This window comes from Bos indicus, chromosome X (genome assembly GCF_029378745.1).
Source record: "Bos indicus isolate NIAB-ARS_2022 breed Sahiwal x Tharparkar chromosome X, NIAB-ARS_B.indTharparkar_mat_pri_1.0, whole genome shotgun sequence".
Lineage (NCBI taxonomy): Eukaryota > Metazoa > Chordata > Mammalia > Artiodactyla > Bovidae > Bos > Bos indicus.
The window spans coordinates 53,401,160-53,421,248 of NC_091789.1; the positions used below are offsets into that span (position 1 = coordinate 53,401,160).

The 20,089-nt window shown below is 42.6% G+C and overlaps 1 protein-coding gene across 1 annotated transcript in view; it reads right to left on the minus strand.

Annotated features, from left to right (window-relative positions):
- DRP2 (dystrophin related protein 2) overlaps positions 1-3,491 on the minus strand; it is a 46,619-nt gene extending 43,128 nt beyond the window's left edge. Inside the window, exon 1 of the mRNA XM_019956371.2 lies at positions 3,121-3,491. The gene's annotated coding sequence lies outside the window, so the exon portion shown is untranslated. The remainder of the gene's footprint in view (positions 1-3,120) is intronic.
- Positions 3,492-20,089: the final 16,598 nt, after the last annotated feature.

Here is a 20,089-nt window from a genome sequence, read left to right on the forward strand (position 1 = left end):
TTTTAAAACATAAAGCAGTGGCATATGGTGCTTAAAGACACATACATATGCAGTACAAATATAAATAAATGCATGAGAGGAACTTTGATCACAGAGGATAGACAGGGGATTTCAAGTCTATTGGTGATGTTTTTTCGTTAAGCTAGGTGGTGAATATCCTGATTTTCGTTATTCTTTACATCTCTTTGAATGCCCCCAAATTTTCTAGCACATTGTTTTAAAAAATGCAACAAATCACATGCTGAAAGGGAAATTCAGAATTTTCAGATACAACAAAATAATGAAAGAAATCTGTAAGGTACAAATGTCTCACTAAAAATGACAGGATAGTTCCTTCAACCTGCTTATTTTCCCTGGGACTATTTTCACAGAACGGAAACTGCTGCATGTGTGCTCAGTCGCTCGGTCGTGTCCATCTCTTTGCAACCCCATGGACTGTAACCCGCCAGGCTCCTCTGTCCATGGGATTTCCCGGGCAAGAATACTGGAGTGGGTGGCCGTGCCCTTCTCTAGGGGATCTTTCTGACCCAGGGATTGAACCTGAGTCTCCTGCATTGCAGATGGATGTTTTACCACTGAACCACCAGGGAAGCCCAGGGAACCTGCTAAAGGACAGCAATTGGGCATAAAGGACTGAGAATCGGGATATATGGGTTCCAGTCTCTCAGATACTCAAAAAGAACAATTTCATTAAACTTCTCAAATTTTTACCCTTCAAACTGTGGTGCTGGATTAGATTATTTTATAAGTTTTTTTCCATATGTCAATTAATTCCAGGATTTTTTTTTGAGCAGCAATTCCTAACACTGTATGTGCAAGATACAAAATTTTTCCATGGAGAAAAGAGGTCCCTGATCAAATCCATGTGGATTTCACTGGGTTGAACAGAATTAAACAGATTTCTTTACAGCAGTACTTCTCAGAGTCTTTAATACACTTACATACATGATGACTCTCCAAAAGGAGAATTCAGTTACGAAGCATTTTCAAAAAAAGAAAAAGATTGGACCATAGAATACACCCCACCCGCCACCACCACTCCTTATTTTAAAACAGAATCTGTTAACATTCTCTGCAAACAGTGTTCTGTGGAACATCGGTAGTTTGGTAAATGTCATCCTAGAAGGATTTCTCTCACTTGCTCTTTCAGTCACTGATGTGTGTAGAAGAATCTTTCCTAAGACAGGAATGTAGTTTCCTAGTTTAACTTCCAGAATGGGTTTCCTATGAATGTCCCTGACCCGTGTAGAAGGCTGTCTTCTCAGGCTTCATTAGTGAGAGCCTATCCTCTCTGACTGTTCATGGGGCTCTCAAGGCAAGAATGCTGAAGTGGTTTGCCATTCCATTCTTCCTTTGCAGAAGGAGAAGGGGATGACAGATGATGAGATGGTTGAATGGCATCACCCACTCAATGGACATGAGTTTGAGCAAACTCTGGAAGATAGTGAAGGACAGGGAAGCCTGGTGTGCTGCAGTCCATGGGGTCACAGAGAGTCAGACACGACTGAGCAAGAACAGATCCTCTCTGACACTGTGGCAGATTTCACATTAGAAACTTTTGTACGTCTGTGGTTAGAAGTGCTTCCTGAATGTCCCCTCTGTACCTGGCTCTTGAACCTTTGCTAACTTCACTGCTTCGAGCCATGCTCCCTCCTTTGGGTGACGGTGGAGCTGAAGTGTGCTTGGACCCACAGTTCAGGTTGAATGCCTGGGGGACAAGTCTTGTGGGAAGAGGAGCCCTGTCCAAGTGCCCTCATTGTACGGCACTGGTTTACAGGAGGCAGAACTGCAGAGTCAAAGCCAGCCCACCCAGGAAAAGAGGGGCTCTTTTCTTCTTTCAGGGACAGGACACTTATCACTTCCACTGGCAGCACTGCCTTTTGGGGGGAGGGGTTCCTTGGATGGTACCAGGGTTTTCTGGAACCATCTCCCCATCCTAAGCCCAGAGAGGAAATCTCCTGAGGTTTGTGGCCCCCACTGGACCTTTTAAAAGGTGATTTACTTGAGGGCCTTTAATCTAGAAACAAGGATTCCATTTGGAAAAGTCAGGCGCTAAGGTGGATGAGACAGAGAGGTTTTTTTTAAAAGGTTTTTTTTTTTCTCTTTTGAACAATCAAAAAGAAAACATAAGAGAAAAGTATGTTCTTTTCCAGGCTGTGGGAGCTACCCTTCCTCCCTCTCTACCTCGCTCCAGCCCAGCCTGACCCAGCCCCAGCTACCGGCTGGGACCCAATCCTTCTGAGGCCTGGCTCTTCCTACCAAAAAAAAGCAAGATAAGCCTTAACCCACACAGTCTCAGGCCCACTTACCAGGCTGGGGCACAGGGCCTGAAGCTGGGGAAAGCTGAGGAGAGCACAAGGAACAGGGTGTTCGATTCCAGGTAGAGGTGAGCCTGGTTTCAAAGCTCTCCAAGCTCCACTCTCAAGAATGGAGAGGTGCCTCTTGGTTACAAGGGGGTAGAAAGGAAATCAAGGGGAACAGCCAGGGGGAAAACTGCAAGAGAGAAAGCTGGACTGAGCCAGGAAGTAAATGCTGAGATTAGGATGTGCCTTCAACCCCAGCCTCCTAGGTCAGAGCCCAGTTTGCTCCAAGGAAGCGCTCCTGTGTCCTGTCTGCTGGCCAGACAATGATTTGTTCAGGGCACCTGCTCTGAGGTCTCACGTTTCCTCTGTCCTCCCTTTTCAGCCAATACTTTCTACACCCCTTCCCTTCCCTCCCACCAGGAGATCCATCCATGGACAAAAAGCCTGTCATTGAGAACAGACAGAAATAAATAAATAAACAAGTCAATAAATAAATACCCCTCTCCTCTCAAAGCAGCAAACTGTGGACCTTCCTCTTATTCATTTTTAGACCCTACTTGCTCAAATTGGCTGGAGTTTCTATTCCTGGGCATTTTTTTTTTCCTTCTATGAATGTAAGCGGTAGCTACTTCATTGTGGGCATTTTTTAATGTAAGTCTTCCCCCAAAGGCACAAGCAGATGGCTAGCAGGCAGGTACACACACACACACACACACACACACACATACAGAGTACCTCTGGAGCTTCCCCTCCCTCATTCATTCCCCCTATGGGCTGAAAAAGGGCGAGGCTCAGAAATCATTTCTCTGTGGCCTACCTTCTGATTCCGGCAGGTCTGAGGATCAGGCGGCAACTGGGAGCTGGGTGGCTGGAGCTGGGCTGCTTCTGTGAATCAGCAAAGAAGTCCCTGAGACAGGAATGCCGACAGCTGCTGTATGCACACTCTCCCTCCGTCTCTCCCACCTCCCTGTCCTCCTTCTCCTGCCCCTCCTCCCCTCTTTCAGAGCTGCTCTGTGTTGCTATGCAATCATATCATTGGCACTAATAGCATCTATCCGACCTCAGGCAAAGATACCCTTGACCGGGCAGATGCAGGAATAGCAAGGACAGTTTTGTGAAACTACCAGAGCCTTGGCAGCTCTGGGAGATTTCAGTTCATTAGAAGCTGAAGAGGAAAGCGGAAGAGGCTGAGAGGCAGAGGGGGAGAGGCTTCCACTGGGGAGGAGGAGACAAAAGAGGCTGGGAGATCAATACAAGCTGCTGAGCCAGGAGCCTGGGCCCCAACTTCCACAGATCGAGCTCAGAGCCAAAGCCAACTTCAGAGCCAGCAGCTGGCATGATCCCTTGGTAGCCAGTCCAGGATTCAGTTTCTGTGTTGGAGGTTGAAACACTCTGCTCTAGAATTGTCACTGGTACCCAAGGTAGAGCCTTGGGCCCAGGGCAGTTTGCCAGTCACCCGTTATGTTCCATCCTCACCTCCTCTTAGATCTAAAGGTGGAGAAATCCTTGCCCATGAGGAGAGCAAAATGCACCCTGAATGATTTGAGAAAACACAGCTCCTTCCTTCGTGCCTCCACTCAGCCACTACCCCGGTCACTCTCCTTCCTTCTGTCCATACTAGGCTTTACTCTTTTAGCTGTCACCTCTGTTTAAGAGAAGAAGGTATGAATGCCAAACACACTGCCAGACATGGGAGAAACAACTGAAGAGGTGGAGACAATTATGTCCCTTTATAGGGTGCCCAGAGCACAGTACATTAACTCAATAAAGATTTACCGAATGAGTAAATGGGGTAGATGGATGGATCAATGGCAGTCAGAAGGCCCCCAACCCCATCCTCTTATACAAACACACTCATACTTAAAGCCCCCGTAGCTCCAGACCAGGGCAAAGAATAAGAGAAGCATTCTTTTTCCCTCTCTTCATTTCTGAGAACAGGGTGTGTATGACAGGGAGAAACAGACTGGTTTGGGGGTGGGTTGCTTAATTTCACTCATTTGCCTCTAAGAACTTTATAAGCTCTGATGGCACTGCAATTTAGAAGAGAATACACTTCCTGGCTCAAAGGACTTGGCACTAGTGTTGACAAAGTTTCTACAAAGACTGAGAATTAATACCATTATTATGATTGTTAGAGAAAATTCTCAGATAGGAAATAACTAGCACATGTGTGTGTGTTTTCTTTTGAGATAAAATGTTAAAAACTTAAGCTGCTGGTTTCAGTGAAAGATTAGCCATAGGCCTGATCTCTTTAAAACAAACAAACAAAATTGGAACCAACTGCTCCCTCCAGCAAACAAGGCTTTCAGAGCTGAGTGAGTGACCCCTCCTGCCTGGCCGAAACAGCAGCAGCCAGGCCCCCATGCCAGTGCAGAAAAGGCCTTTGATTTCTGAAGGGTTTTTGGAAGCACATCCCAGCTTCTCAACCTACACACCCCCAACAGACCATTTCTGAGCTCCCCAGCCTTGCCCTGCCTGGCCCCAGTCTTAGCCCTGCCAGCATGCAGGTTTTCTCAGCACCATCCTGACCCAGGGCCCTAGGAGTGCTTTACACCTCACTTGGAATGACTTGTGGATAGGGGGAGTTGGCTTGAAGAAAGATTAGAGAAACACTCTCAGAAACTGGGTTGGCACAGTGCAGAACACACACCAAACACATGCAACCTAACTTCAATCTCACCCCTGGCACCAGTAGGCTGGTGGGTCAATCCAAAGCCGAGCTTAGATATAGAAGGAGGAAGGAGAATGAACCGATGGGATACTTGTTCCCCACCTTGACTGCACTTGGAACTGCCCAAATCACCATAAGCACTCAGAATCCTTCTTCATTTTTCTATCTCTAGAGAAAACATTCAGGCAGCAGATACAAAAAGACAGTACCAGCCTCCAGGAAAATAAACCCATAGAGTTTCTTTCACGGGATACAACAAAATCTTTCCCCAGATCTCCTTCCCACTGACCCAATCATCATGGAATCATTGTTCCTTTACTTCAGGCACTCAGACCTCCTGTGAAAAATGAGGATATTACCATGAGACAAAAAACATTAAGGTATTATCAGCGACCAACAATTAAGATTTAATTATTGGATTATAATAATGGTTAACATTATCGAGAATTTACTTCAGGCTAGGCACTGTTCAAAGTGCTTTGCATACGTTATTAGCTCATTTCATCCACATAGTAGATTAAAAATAGGTTCTATTATTTGCCCCACTTTATAGATAAAGCTCTATAACATGGTGAGGTTACATGACTTGCCCAAGGTCACACAGCCATGCATTATGGAGCTAAGACTTACACTAGATCTCTCTAGACAATGCCCGCATTTTTAACCATGATGCTATACTGCCTGAATCTATGTTCTAGTGGTGGCCTGATCAGATGTCAAACCTAGGTAGGTCATTGAGAAAACTGTGACTAGGACAAAATCCCCAGATAGTTTTTCTAATTTTTTGTGCCTTTCTCAAGCTATTTTCTCTACTCAAAATGTCTACCTTCCCTTTAGAGGTCAGAAACACAAGGGACCTCAGACATAAGACTTCTCTCTCTGTGAAGTCCCAAGTGAGCAGACTCCACACAAATTTTGATTAAAACTATGAATGGAGTATGAAAGGGAAAAGACAAGTGACCTTGAGATGAGGTGGATAGCTCCAGTTTGCTATAGTTCCCACACGGCCCACTGTACTCTAGTCATTTATATTTCCTGTTTAGCTCCTGTGGTTTTCAATGGGTGCCATCTCATAGGCTACCCAAGGTGCACTCTTTACTGTGGTTGGTCTTTTGTGGGTATTTGGAGGAGGACTGTTTGATTTTTGTTTCCTGGAGGGTGTTGAGATAGTCTCTATAGTTGTGTTTCAGGAGAGGTAACATCTTTGCTTGAACATTGCAATTCGAGAGAAAATTTCACTCTGACATTTAAATCCCATGCATGCTCAGTTGCTCAGTCATGTCCAACTCTTTGTGACCCCATGGGCTGTAGCCCGCCAATTTCCTCTGTTCATGGGATTTCCAAGGCAAGAATATTGGAGGGGGTTGCCATACCCATCTCCAGGGGATCTTCCTGACCTAGGGATCGAACTTGAGCCTCCTGCATTGCAGGTGGATGCTTTACCCCTGAGCCACCAGGGAAGCCCATTTAAATCCCAGGGACACTCATTACATTTGGACAAACCAAAGCAAGCACACAGGCTAGCTTCAACTATTTTTCTGAGGAGGACAAAGAAAGATCAAAGGACATCAGGCCACAAGCTTTGATTGTAGCTCCACCCTGGTAACCTGTAGGAGGATGTTTGAGACCCATCCTGGTATCACTGAGCAGGGCTTTGCTCAGTGGACAAGGATAGGTGGGGCATTTCAGGCAGAGATAAAACATGTGCAAAGCTACAAAGCTGACATAGCACTGCTTGCTAAGAGATTGTAAGTACTAGAGCACTAAGCTAGGATGGGGCTATGGTGGGAAAGAGCAGGGAGTGGCAGGAGATGAAGCTTTGCAAGCACACATGAAGGCACTGGTGTCACTTGTGTTTTTGTTGTTTCTTCAAGTAGTGAAGTGGCAGGGTCAGATTTATGTTTTAGAAGTATTAATATCATTCCAATGGCTTCCATGGAAAAAACAAGCGTTTACATGGAAGTATAGCTGATTTACAATATTAGTTTCATGTGTACAACATAGCGACTCAATTTCTTTCATAGATTATACTCCATTTAGAGTTATTACAAAATAATGGCTATATTTCCCTGTGCTGTAAAATATATCCTTGTTGTTTATTTATTATATATGTAGGGGGTTGTGTCTCCTAATCCTCTGCCCCTATCTCACTCCTCTCACTTCCTCACTGATAAATACTAGTTTCTTCTTTGCAGTTGTGAATCTCTATCTGATTTGCTATATTCACTAGCTTGTTGTATATTTTAGATTCGACATATAAGTGACATCATACAGTATTTGCCTTTCTCCATCTGATGTATTTTACTTAGTACAATACCCTCCAGGTCAATCCATGTTTCTGCAAATGGCAAAATCTCACTCTTTTTATGACTGAGTAATATTCCATTGTATATACACCTTCTTTATCCATTCATCTGTTCATAAGCACTTAGGTTGCTTCCATATCTTGATTATTGTAAATACTGTTGCTATGAACATAAGGGTGTATGTTCCAATTAGTGTTTTTTTTTCCCTTTTGGTTATATACATAGGAGTGGATTGCTGGATCATATTGTAGTTCTAGTTTTAGGCTTTTGAGGACCCTCCATGCTGTTCTCCATAGTGGTTGTATCAATTTAGAATCCCACCAACAATGTCTTAAGATTCCCTTTTCTCCATATCCTTGCCAACATTTGTGAAGAACAATTATTGAGTGCTTGCTGCACACTAGATCTGTGCTAGAACTCAGGACCACAGAGAAAATTTGGAAACTACCTTCAGGTTGCTCACAGTCTAATGGGTGAAACAACTAATTAAACAGAAATACAGTCGACTGCAATGAAGGATGAATTGGAGGGGAGGAAGGCTGGAAGCTTGAATACTTGGTGGGAGGCAGTTGTAGTACTCATCTGATGAGGACCTGAAAACAGAGCAGTTGGTAGTGAGGATGGAACAGTGCCCCCATCCCTAATGGATCTTCCTCATATTATCCTTTCCTTTTATCATTTCTTCCTAGCTTTACTACTTGCTGAGTTCCTAAAAGAGAAATAAACTGTGAATATTGTAGGTGGGGGAGAGGTGGTGTAGGTCACTCCCATTGTCATTCCACAACCTTATTATTGGCCCCCAACCATGTTTACCAAAAGTACTACTTGAAATTGTTTCTACTCTTCTCCAACACCCAATCCAAGCTCACTTACCTCAGCAAATAACCACATTTTTGTTTGGCTGAGTGGTGAAAGATATCCCTGTAAAAGTCCTCTCTGCTTCAGAATTTCATCCCATCTTCTTCCCCTTCCACCATCCCCTGACAAAGGACCTCCCTTCACTTTTTTCTCACCAAGGTCAATACCTCTGCTCATGACCTCACACAATTCTCTATCTTCTCTAGGAACTTCATGAATTTTTGTTTTTCTCTGGTTTTCATCTTCAGTCTTTTCCTTGCTTCTGACACTTTCGCCTGCTATCCAAAAACATGTGAGGAGAAGGAAGATTGCTGACTCCTGTGGGCTAGGAAATGGGAAGAATGTTTCCCCATTAGAGAAAGCCCTCCAATTCACTCTACAGGAAACCACTGCACACACAACTAGGTCAACAAGTTGTCTTATCAACAAGGTAGAGAAAGTTTGAAGGGAAGAAACATCATCAGGGTAAAGAATTACTAGGTTTCCAGTAAGGCTGTGAAGTAAAAAGTCTCACTAAGAAAATGTAGAGGAGGGCTTCCCTGGTGGCCCAGTGGTAAAGACTCTGCCTGCAAATGCAGGAGACACAGGTTTGATCCCTGATCTGGGAAGATCCCACATGCCACAGGCCAACTAAGTCCATGCATCACAACTACTGAGCCAGTGCTCTAGAGCCGAGCTGCAACTAGAGAAAGCTCACATACAGCAACAAACACCCAGTGCAGACAAAAATAAATGAGTAGATAAATAAATCTTAAAGAAGATGCAGATGATGATAATAATAATAATAAACTTTTTACCAAAGGGGAAAGGGAAGAGAGATAAATTGGGAATTTGGGATGTTAACATACACACTACTATATAGACAGTAGATAACCAATAAGGACCTACTGTATAGCACAGGGAACTACATTCAATATCCTGTAATAACCTACAATGGAAAAGAATCTGCAAAAGATATACTTTTGCAAAAGGTATACTTTTCTGTATACCTGAAACATTATAAATCAACTATACTTCAATAAAAATTTTAAAATAAAGAATTTGCAGAGTGTTTTTTGCCACATTATTTTATTTACCTAGAAGAAATTGCTTCCAATGAATGGGAATTTCATGCAGCAAAACTGAAAGGGTTAAGTAGAGAGACAGAGGTGAAATGCCTCAGAAGAAGTTGGGATTGTGAGAATGAGTCAGACAGTAGGAGGGAGGGAGTTTCACCAATTGTGTATGACATAGACAAGGGAGCAGAAAATTGGGTGCTATGTTGGAGGAACACATTTGAAATGTAGGGACACACTGCTGAAAAGGCTGGGTTTTGTCACTGAAGTTGGTAATGAATAAGGTGAAACCACAACAGAGAAGGGTTGAAGAATCAGTGTTGTCCCAGTCAATAGTCTGAGCACCCTCTGCTCTTTCTGCTGAACATCTCAAAATGTAGAACTCATCTTACACACTTGGCTAACTCCCACCCTCTTCTTCTGCTTTTCAAGCTTCTGCTACACCAGACCCAGCAGCTGGGATGTTATATAACCAACTATTATGTTCTATTTATGTTCTTAAATGTATTCCATTTAGACCAAAACCATTCAAGCTACAGTAAAGGTGGTATAGTGGAAAGAACACAGAATTAGGGGTCAGAAGACAAAGGTTATAGTACAATTTTGCTACCAAATTGCTGTTAACCTTTTTGAACCTTGGATTTTTTCCCCTTCACCAGAAAGAGGATAATATCTGCTCTGTTCACTTGATTAGGTTGAGAATCAAACAGAATAATGGATATCAGTATATATTGAATATACTGAAATTATAAAATGCTGCTCAAAATAAGAGATTATTTCCATTGCTTCAAGGTTCTGGTGGTTCTCCTATCTGCAAAAGACATAAAGACTCAGAATAGATTATAGCAGCTAAATAAGCAGAGCCAGAAATGTAATTAGCTCTCTGTCTCCATAATAGATCAGATACTATATGCTTTAAGTAGACATACCAACAAGGCACATCAGATAATTTATCATCCTTCACATTATCAACATTCTCATCCTCTTTCCAGCTGAGAAGGCTAGATATACACACACACAGTAACAACCTTCACATATGCAATTCTAGGCTAGGATATACAACACAATGGTAGCTCAGATGGTAAAGAATCTGCCTGCCTGCAATATGGGAGACCTGGGTTCAATCCCTGGGTCTGGAAGATCCCCTGGAGGAGGAAACGACAAATCACTCCAGTATTCTTGCCTGGAGAATCCCATTGACAGAGGGGCCAGGAGGGCTATAGTCCACGGGGTCGCAAAGAGTCAGACATGACTGAGCGACTAAGCATTCACTCAAAGTGAGACTCTGTCAGTGATAAAAGGATACCTCACACAGTGTTTCCTGGCCAATAACCAAACAACTCACAGCTACTGCATGGGCCCCCCCTTAGATTTGATCTTAAATGCAGTCTTATAAGGGTGAATAAAGTCAGTGGGTATCTACTTGATATGACTTGAGGAAGACTGAAATGTTATCACTAATCAAAATGATTTCCCTTGCTGGCCCTGTCATGAGACCTGCAGTTCCCTACTAATCTCTTCTTTCAGGTTAAGGCATCTGTCAAAATGTAAGTGCTATCTTCAGTCATGATACATTATAATCAGTAGTTTATCACTTTCATTCTGATCACCAGACAGGTATGGGATACAGAGCAAATTATATCAAAGAGGAAGGCAGAGAGGAAGCTTCAGTATGATGTATGATGGACAGCTAGAGTCCAGTGAGTCCAGATGAAGACAGTTAGAAACCTCAAGCACCAAAGAGGTAATGTTCAGTTCAGTTCAGTTCAGTCGCTCAGTCGTAACGTTACAAACCCTATATGCCATGCTGTGCTAAGTCGCTTCAGTTGTGTCCAACTCTTTAAGACCCTATGAACTGTAGTCCACCAGGCTCCAGTGTCCATGGGATTTTCAGGCAAGAATACTGGAGTGGGTTGCCTTGTCCTTCTTCAGGGGATATTCCCACCCCAGGGATCGAACCCACGTCTCTTATGTCTCCTGCATTGGCAGGTGGGTTCTTTACCACTAGCGCCACCTGGGAAGCCCCACAAATTCTATAAGCCAATATATAATTCAAGATAAAAATAATATTAACCTATAAAGCAGGCATAAGATGGTTTAACTAAATCTGATTTTTCCCATAATTTATACTGCAATTCTTTTCTATTGCCATACAATTCATACTTCAAAAGTATACACTTCAATGGCCTTTAGTATATTCAAAGTTGTGCAATGACCACTATCATCAATTATCAAATATTTTCATCACCCTACCCCTTACAAAATACCTTATCAGTCACTCTCTATTTCCCTCGTCCTCCTAGCTCTAGGCAACCACTAATCTATTTTCAGTCTATGTAGATTTTCCTATTCAGGACATTTTACATAAATGGAATCATACAATGTGTGATCTTTTGTGTCTGGCTTCTTTCACTCAGCATAATGACATCAAGATTCCTTCTTGTTGCAGCATGTATCAGCACTTCACTCCTTTTATGGCTGAATAATATTCCCTTTTATGGATATAACACATTTTGTTTAGCCATTCATCAGTTGATAGACATTTGGGTTGCCTCCACTTTTAGGCTATTATTGAGTATTGCTGCTATGAACATATGTGTATAAGTTTTTGTATGTACATACGTTCTAAATTCTTTTAAGTATATATCTAGGAATAGAATTGCTGGGTTATATAGTAACTCTATATATTTCACTTTTGAGGGACTACCAGACTCTTTATCAAAGTGGTTATATGATTTTATGTTCCCGCCACACCAATACTTGTTATTGTCTTTTTGATTATAGCTATCCTAGAGAGTGGGCTTCCCTAGAGGCTTAGCGGTAAAGAATCTGCCTGCAATGCAGGAGACCTGGCTTTGATCCCTGGGTAGGGAAGTTCCCCTGGAGGAGAGCATGGCAACCCACTCTAATACTCCTGCCTAGAGAATCCCATGGTCAGAGAAGTCTGGCAGGCTGCAGTCCATAGGGTTGCACAGAGTCAGACATGACTGAAGCAACTAAGCAGCAGCAGCAGCATCTTAGAGAGCATGAAGCTACATTTCATTGTGTCAATCCTTTTTTGAAATATCCAATATCCAATTCTTAAAAAAAAAAAAAAAACCTTTAGTGCTTCTATGTAGCTGGTTTCCAGGCATATACTTGATTTGCCCAGGACTGAGATCAACTAGAATTGATTTGGTTTCTGGGGTTGGAGGGCACATAAGTGAGGGCCTGCCAGGTAAAACATTTCCAACACCAAACTAAGACACAAAGATGACTAAGACACACTTCCTGTTTAATAGAGGAGTCAGTCTCCTACTCAGTCAACTACAAAAAAAAAGTACAATGAGGGAAGTGCTATAATAAGGCAATGGAAGCACAGAGGGGTATCAGAGCAAACCAGATGCAGTTCTCTCAAAATACAATGCTAAGCAACCCCAAACATCACCAGAGAAGCCAAACTCTCCACTCCTACCCAGTTACAGTGTGAATCCAGAGTCTTCCTGGAAACAGTTACAAAGGAAGGGAACAAGGCTCTTAGAGATATACTGTACTGGGCCTGAGAGGTATATTTGTCATTATCTCATTTCAATTATCAATCATACTTATTACCCACTGGCTGGCTCTTTCAGACTTGCCCTCATTATTTTCAGTCTTACATCAATTTGTAGGACTGCACTGAAGAATGCTTGTAAAGTGCTTTGTAATTCTAAAGTGTGTTATTAATGATAATCTCCCATTGCAACCTTCTCAGCAACAACAAACAAATCCTATTCCAGCAGTTCATTGCCCTCTCCCCAATCTACCATTTTACCTGAATTGTTCCCATTATACCTCTTTGCATCAGTACACCCTAACTTCTGGAGATAATGCTTGCAATCAACTAAGCCTTCAGAGAGCCTTGCAGTCTTAGAAGCACTTTGATTCTGAATTTTGCTTTGGAAATAGAAAGCAAGCCCAAGAGACTGCTCCCATTTCATCAGGGAGAGGCTGAGGCATATGAAGATTGTGACCCAATAATTTAAAAGAGATCATGTTATCAGACTGATGTTCTGTGTGTCCTTCCTGTTTTACGCCCACCTCTAGCCATGAGAAAACTGCAGCTATTGAGGTTGTGGGTTTGGGATACCTATTCCCCAGGTCTCAAGACTTTCTCCTGAGAGTAGTTAAGAGTAAGCTGGCTGCCTGAGCACAGCTAATTCATATTCACAGACCAGAGAACACAATTTCACTTTTGAACTGCTCTTTACTTTTCTGAAGTGGGACTCAATTGTGCTCAAAAAAGTCAAGCACAACCTAATCACCCTCAACCATCTGTCTAAACCCTGCTCAGAGCAATGGGTCAGGGTGTTGTAAAAACATGTGATTCTGCCTGAGGGAGGCCTTGGAGGAAGCCCTTTGGAAAATAAAGACCTCTCATCATTGCTTTATTCAAATATTTATTGAGTACTTACTGATTTGAATACTTCAGAGTGGTAATAGCATAGGGGTCATCAGCACAGGTTCTGAAGGTCAACTGCCTGTGCTCAAATCCTGACTCTAATGCCTGCTTAGTGACTTTAGTTTCTCTCTTGGTAAAATGAAAATAATAAAATTACTCATGCCATAAGTGTAGACATGAGGACATATCCATATGAGATCCCTATCTGAAGTGGCTAGTACATTACCTGGTCTGTAAGAAATTTTCAATAAATACTATCTAATATTGTTATTCACACAGAATCAGAGCAAACCTGTCAGGGAGCCATGGGTGGGAGTAAAATTTGACAGACCTTAAGCCAGTTTCACGGGCCCATTGCTGGAACTGCTCTGGGGAAGAGTCAATGTGCTGAGAAGAGTGGTAGGAAAAATGCCATGATTGGAGGAAGTAAAGTAGAAACCATACTTGGGTGCCAGGGAGCCACTTGCACTACAGAAGTTTCAGAAGAAGATCAGCACCAAAGAGGAAATTATTGCACATCAATACATTCTGTTCTAGGGTAAATGATTCCTGCTAACACAGCTGAGCCCCTCCCACTCTCATTTTCCATCACATGACAGAGGACAATGAAAATTTAGGGAAGTGATTGTTAGGTGCAAAGTCTGGAACCTAATATTATTTTAACTTCCTCCCAGCAGCACTTTTCCTGGAATTAGTCCTGTGAGTTGGGGTACCCCAATTGACCCCAAGAAAAGACAAATATGCAGAAGAGAAGATCCAGTTGATGAGCTAACTGAGAGGTTTGAATTAGGACTATCTTGAAGGGGTAGAGGGTCTTTTGCTGGGACAAAGCTCAAAAGAAACTTAAGGAGGGTGGGGAGTGAATGTGAGAATACTGTTTTGACCATGCTGATTGCTGTCATGCAGGAATCTTTTTAATTAGTTTATTTATTTATTTTTGGCTGCTCTGGATCTTTACTGCTGTGCATGGGCTTTCTCTAGTTGAGGCAAGCAGCAGCTACTCTAGTTGCAGTGCACAAGCTTCTCGTAGGGGTGGCTTCTCTTGTTATGGAGCATGGGCGCTAGAGTGCGCTTGTTGTTTAGTCACTAAGTCACGTTAGACTCTGAGATTCCATGGACTGCAGCACACCAGGCTTCCCTGTCCTTCCCTATCTCCTAGAGTTTGCTCAAACTCTTGTCCTTTGAGTCAGTGATGCTATCTAACCATCTCATCCTCTGCTGCTCCCTTCTCCTTTTGCCTTCAATCTTTGGCAGCATAAAGGTGTTTTTCAATGAGTCGGCTCTTCACATCAGGTGGTCAAAGTATTGGAGCTTCAGCTTCAGCATCAGTCCTTCCAATGAATAGTGATGGTTTATTTCCTTTAGGATTAACTGGTTTGATCTCCTTACTGTCCATGGGACTCTCAAGAGTCTTCTCCAGCACCACAGTTCAAAAGCATCAATTCTTTGGCACACAACCTTTTTTATGGTCCAACTCTCACATCTGTACATGACTACTGGAAAAACCATAGCTTTGACTATATGGCATTCAGGCTTTAGTAGTTGTGGTGCACTGGGCTTAGCTGCTCTGTGGCATGTGGAATCTTCCCAGACCAGGGATCAAACTCGTGTCCCCTGCATTTGCAGGCAGATTCTTAACCACTTGACCACCAGGGAAGTCCCAAGCGGGAATCTTTAAACCCCATTCCTGGCTTTCATGTTTATTGAGTCTCTCATGTGTGCAGAGTAATACTGAGCATTGCAAGGGACCCCAAAGAAGCAACAAATGGGCTTCCTGCTTCCAAACTGTGATTAAACTGAAGTGGGAAAAAATAGTCTATATTTTCCGCCTGTAACTTAATTCCAGATTGGAGAGTACAATAGTAACAGCTGCACTAACTGCTTTTATTTTACATACAGCGCTTAGAGTCAGAACCTCTTGAACTCAATTCACAAAGTGACAAAAAATCATGCGTGGGCACTTCTGTTTGTTATAGGATTGCTGCCAGAACTGTATAAAATTCTATGTTTATGTTCTCTGCTGCACCAGTCTCTCACTGGACTTGCATTCCATAGTCTTTAAACAACAACCCAGTGAAATGTCTCTGGTTTTCCCAGGGAAGGACTGGAGGAACTCAAAGGCATTCACACAGTGAGTTAATATCATTGGGCATTCCAGTACCAACTCTGCTGTTTTCTCTCAAGTCCCTTTGCCATTTGAAGGCCCCGTTTTTGTTTTTCACTCCTGATGGGCTGAACCTCAGAAACAGAGGACAGGTGAACAACCATTTGTGAACAATCTAATTGTGAGGAAATCAGGGCAATGGCAGACTGAGCAGAATGAACCTGAAGCTCCAATGAGCTACCAACCCATGCATTGGTACACTCTCTGGATTCCTATGTCCCAGTTCCTTGCACCTCCCACTTAGGGTAACAAAGCTCACAGTGAGAGGGAGGTACTAGACAAGGCAAGCAATTTGTTAGGATTATTTTTTCTCTTCTACAAGACATTCTCAAAGAGTTCTCCTTTGCTGGTCTAAGGTGGGTTAGGTGCAGTTCTGCTGAAAGCAGAGATAGCCTCTTCCAGCCATGTGAATCTCTGGGTATATTTCCTGACCCCCACAGAAATGAGCCACGTTTAGCACCCATGCTGTGTATAGTCCTTTTTTATATTCAAACCTAGCAAGGGCCAAGCTATACAAAAGATCTCTGCTTATTGAAAGCATGCTGCTACTGCTATTACTACACCTTTCATCACTGCTTCCTCCTCGGGGAAGCTCAGCCTGATAGCACAGTCACTAAAAATTAACTCTGACTACAAATGGAGAGAGTCTGTGAGACTTCCAACAGGGACTGATACTTAAACTGGTCACCAGGCAGGGAAGGGCATTCCAGGCTGAGAGCAACATGAGCAAAGATGCAGGGTTCTGTAAGTGCATGGTGGATTCAAGAAAGTGGATAGGGACTTCCCTGGTGGTCCAGTGGCTAACACTCCAAGCTCCCAATGCAGGGGGCTGGGGTTCGATCCCTGGTCAGAGAACTAGATCCCACATGCCACAACTAAGTGTTTGCATGCTGTAATGAAGATCAAAGATCCCATGTACCCAGGGCAGTCAAATAAATACATAAATAAAATTTTTAAAGAAAGAAAGAAAATGAATAACTGAGTGGGACACATTGGAAGGTATCAGTGAAGTGAGACTGATGCCTGAGAGACTGGAACACTGTAGGGTGGGGCGGAACATGCAGGGCATTGAATGCCAGGTTAAGCAGGTGGATTTACTCCTCTAGGCCATGAGGTGTTCTAAGCAGGTGAAACACAATCCAACTCACATTTACAAAGGGAGATCTGTGGGAGTATTGAAACTTGATAGGCAGAGGTAAAGAGACCATTGAGGAGGCTTTAGGCAAAGGGCTGGATAAGAAATGAGAGCCATGTCTAGGGTAGTGGTAGTGGGAACTGAAAGGTGGCAGATTTGAATGCACTAAGAAGCAGTCATGTGCTGGTAAACAACTGGCTCAGAAAAGAAAAGGGGGAAAAAAGCCCCAATTTATAGTGTTCATTGATTTCCATAGTGTAAATACTTTATCATGGCTGATTTTAAGCTATCCACTAGACATCACTGGATGTGAAATTGGGAAGGTGTGTGCTCAGTCAGCTCTCTCGGGCCAGTGTGAGCTGGTGTACCACTATCTAGTGACCAGTTCAATGTGGGTGAAGACAGAGAAAAACCAAATGTGATGAACATGTCTAATATGGATGACTCCTTAGATGTTAACAGATAAATGGAACCCAGGAAAAAAAACAGACTTTGTTTATTTATCTGTTTGTCTGGAGTAGGGGATAATTAAAAGGCATATCATGAGGGAATTGTGACTTTGATTTTGGACATGTTGGTTTGGAAGTCTTAGCCCTGGAATTCAACTTTCACTGAGGCTCTACCTTATAATAATAACTCATATTGATGAAATATTTATATTGTGCTAAGCACATTATATATGTTTATGATCTTTCAGTAATGCCACAACCCTGTGGATCTAGTAGAAAAGCTGTCAAATAGTAGTTACACAACAAATATCTTTTAAATGAGTTTTTTTAAATTTATTTATTTTAATTAGAGGCTAATTACTTTACAATATTGTATTGGTTTTGCCATACATCAACATGCATCCGCCACAGGTGTATACGTGTTCCCAATCCTGAACCCCCCTCCCACCTCCCTCCCCATACCATCCCTCTGGGTCATCCCAGTGCACCAGCCCCAAGCATCCTGTATCCTGCATCGAACCTGGACTGGCGATTCGTTTCTTATATGATATTATACATGTTTCAATGCCATTCTCCCAAATCATCCCCCCCCCAACAGAGTCCAAAAGACTGTTCTATACATCTGTGTCTCTTTTGCTGTCTCACATACAGGGTTATCGTTACCATCTTTCTAAATTCTGAATTAGGTAGTCTTATTTTCTTCATTTTACAAATAAGAAAAAGGAGACACAAATTGATAGTAACTTGCACAAGGGCATACATCTGGAACTCAAACTCAAGCCTGTATGATTCCAAAACCACTCTGCTATACTATGTATGTGTGCTGTGGAAATGAACCATGAGAGTAAAAGAAAAAAGATAGTGTTAGGCACTCACTCATGTCCAACTCTTCGTGACCCCATGGACCATAGCCCACCAGGCTCCTCTGTCCATGGAATTTTCCAGGCAAGAATACTGGATCCCCTTCTCCAGGGGATCTTCCTAACCCAGAGACTGAACCCAGGTCTTCTGAATTGCTTACAGATTCTTTACCATCTGAGCCACCAGGGAAGCCCATGGATCCCATATACATCTTTTTTTTTTTTTTGTCTCAAAGAACACTCCCATAGACATCTTTATCCCTACACTTAGTCTCCAGGAGCAAATCCCTTTTCTGTTTGTAATAGAAAGATACTTAACAAGAGTGGACTACTGACATCTCATCCCATTTCTTTCCCAATGCTTCTCTTTCCTTTTTATCTTAGTAGCTATTCACTGGATTGTCAGTTTTACTTTCACTGTATATGTTTTTCTGACAATATATATCAATGTCAACCATCAGCAAGAACAAACTTAACTTTTTTCTCTATCTGACAACTCCTCCCTGCAAATCTTCAGCTTCTTCTTGATTAAAGATTCTCACTTCAAAGAAAAATTGCTGGGTAAGGATTCTGAGTTCATCAATTATTATCATGTTAAGCAAAATATTTCCTTGAAAACCAACAGGATATAGGAAAAATGAAAGCTTACTGCTTTCTCCATAGTACTTAATGGTAGTAACCTGGGGGAAGAAATAATAATGGTTAACATTCATCAAGTGACCATTATATACTAAGCACTGTTCTAAGTGCTTTACATGTACTAATTCACATAATTCTTACAACAGTCCTAAAAGGAAGGTGATATTATTATCCCTATTTTACATATAAGGAAACTGAGACACAGAGAGATTAAACAGCTTGCCCAAAGCCACTCACCTAGAGTGTGGCAGAGTCTAGATTCTAAGCTAGGCCATCTAGCCTCAGAGTCCACTCTCTTAACCACCATACTATTAGGTCAAGTTTTTATTCAAAGTTTCTAGATACTCAAGCTTTTAAGAATGGAATAGAAAAAGTAGAATTACCCACTATCTATTTTTCTCCTATTTTCTCCTATTTTACTGGACCTGTGCCAGTAATTTACTCATTGCCCTGCAACTCTGCTCCTACTATTCTAGACTTTGCTCTGTGCATTTCCCAGGCTCTTTTGCTAACTTAGCTTGCTGTTCGGGTCTGCAAATAAGAGGCAGTGACAGGAGAACAGAAGGTGGAGAAAGAGAGATGCTTCCTGCTTTTGGCTCTAATGGGTAGCAATTGGTGATAGAAGATGTAGTTGCAGAAATAATAGTTTTTAGCCCTGGCTAACCAGGTGGTGATAGCTGTAAAGAACCTGCCTACCAATGCAGGAGACATAAGAGACACAGGTTCAATCCCTGGGTCAGGAAGATCCCTTGGAGGAGGGCAAGACAACCCATTCCAGTATTCTTGCCTGGAGAATCTCATGGACAGAGGAGTCTGGAGGGCTGCAGTCACTTTAGTACTCTTGTCTGGTGAAGCTCATGGACAGAGGAGCCTGGGGGGCTGTAGTCCATAGGGTCACACAGAGTCGGACACGACTGAAGCAACTTAGCACAAGCATGCAAAGTGATACTACTGCTTATTTAACTTCTGTGCAGATTATATCATGTGAAATGCCAGGCCGGATGAATCACAAGCTGGAATCAAGAGTGCTGGGAGAAGTATCAACAACCTCAAATATGCAGATGATGCCACTCTAATGGCAGAAAGTGAAGAGGAACTAAAGAGCCTCTTGATGAAGAATCAAAGAGAGGCGTGAAAAAGCTGGCTTAAAACTCAACATTCAATAAACTAAGATCATACATCCGGTCCCATCACTTCATGGCAAACAGATGAGAGAATAGCATTGAACA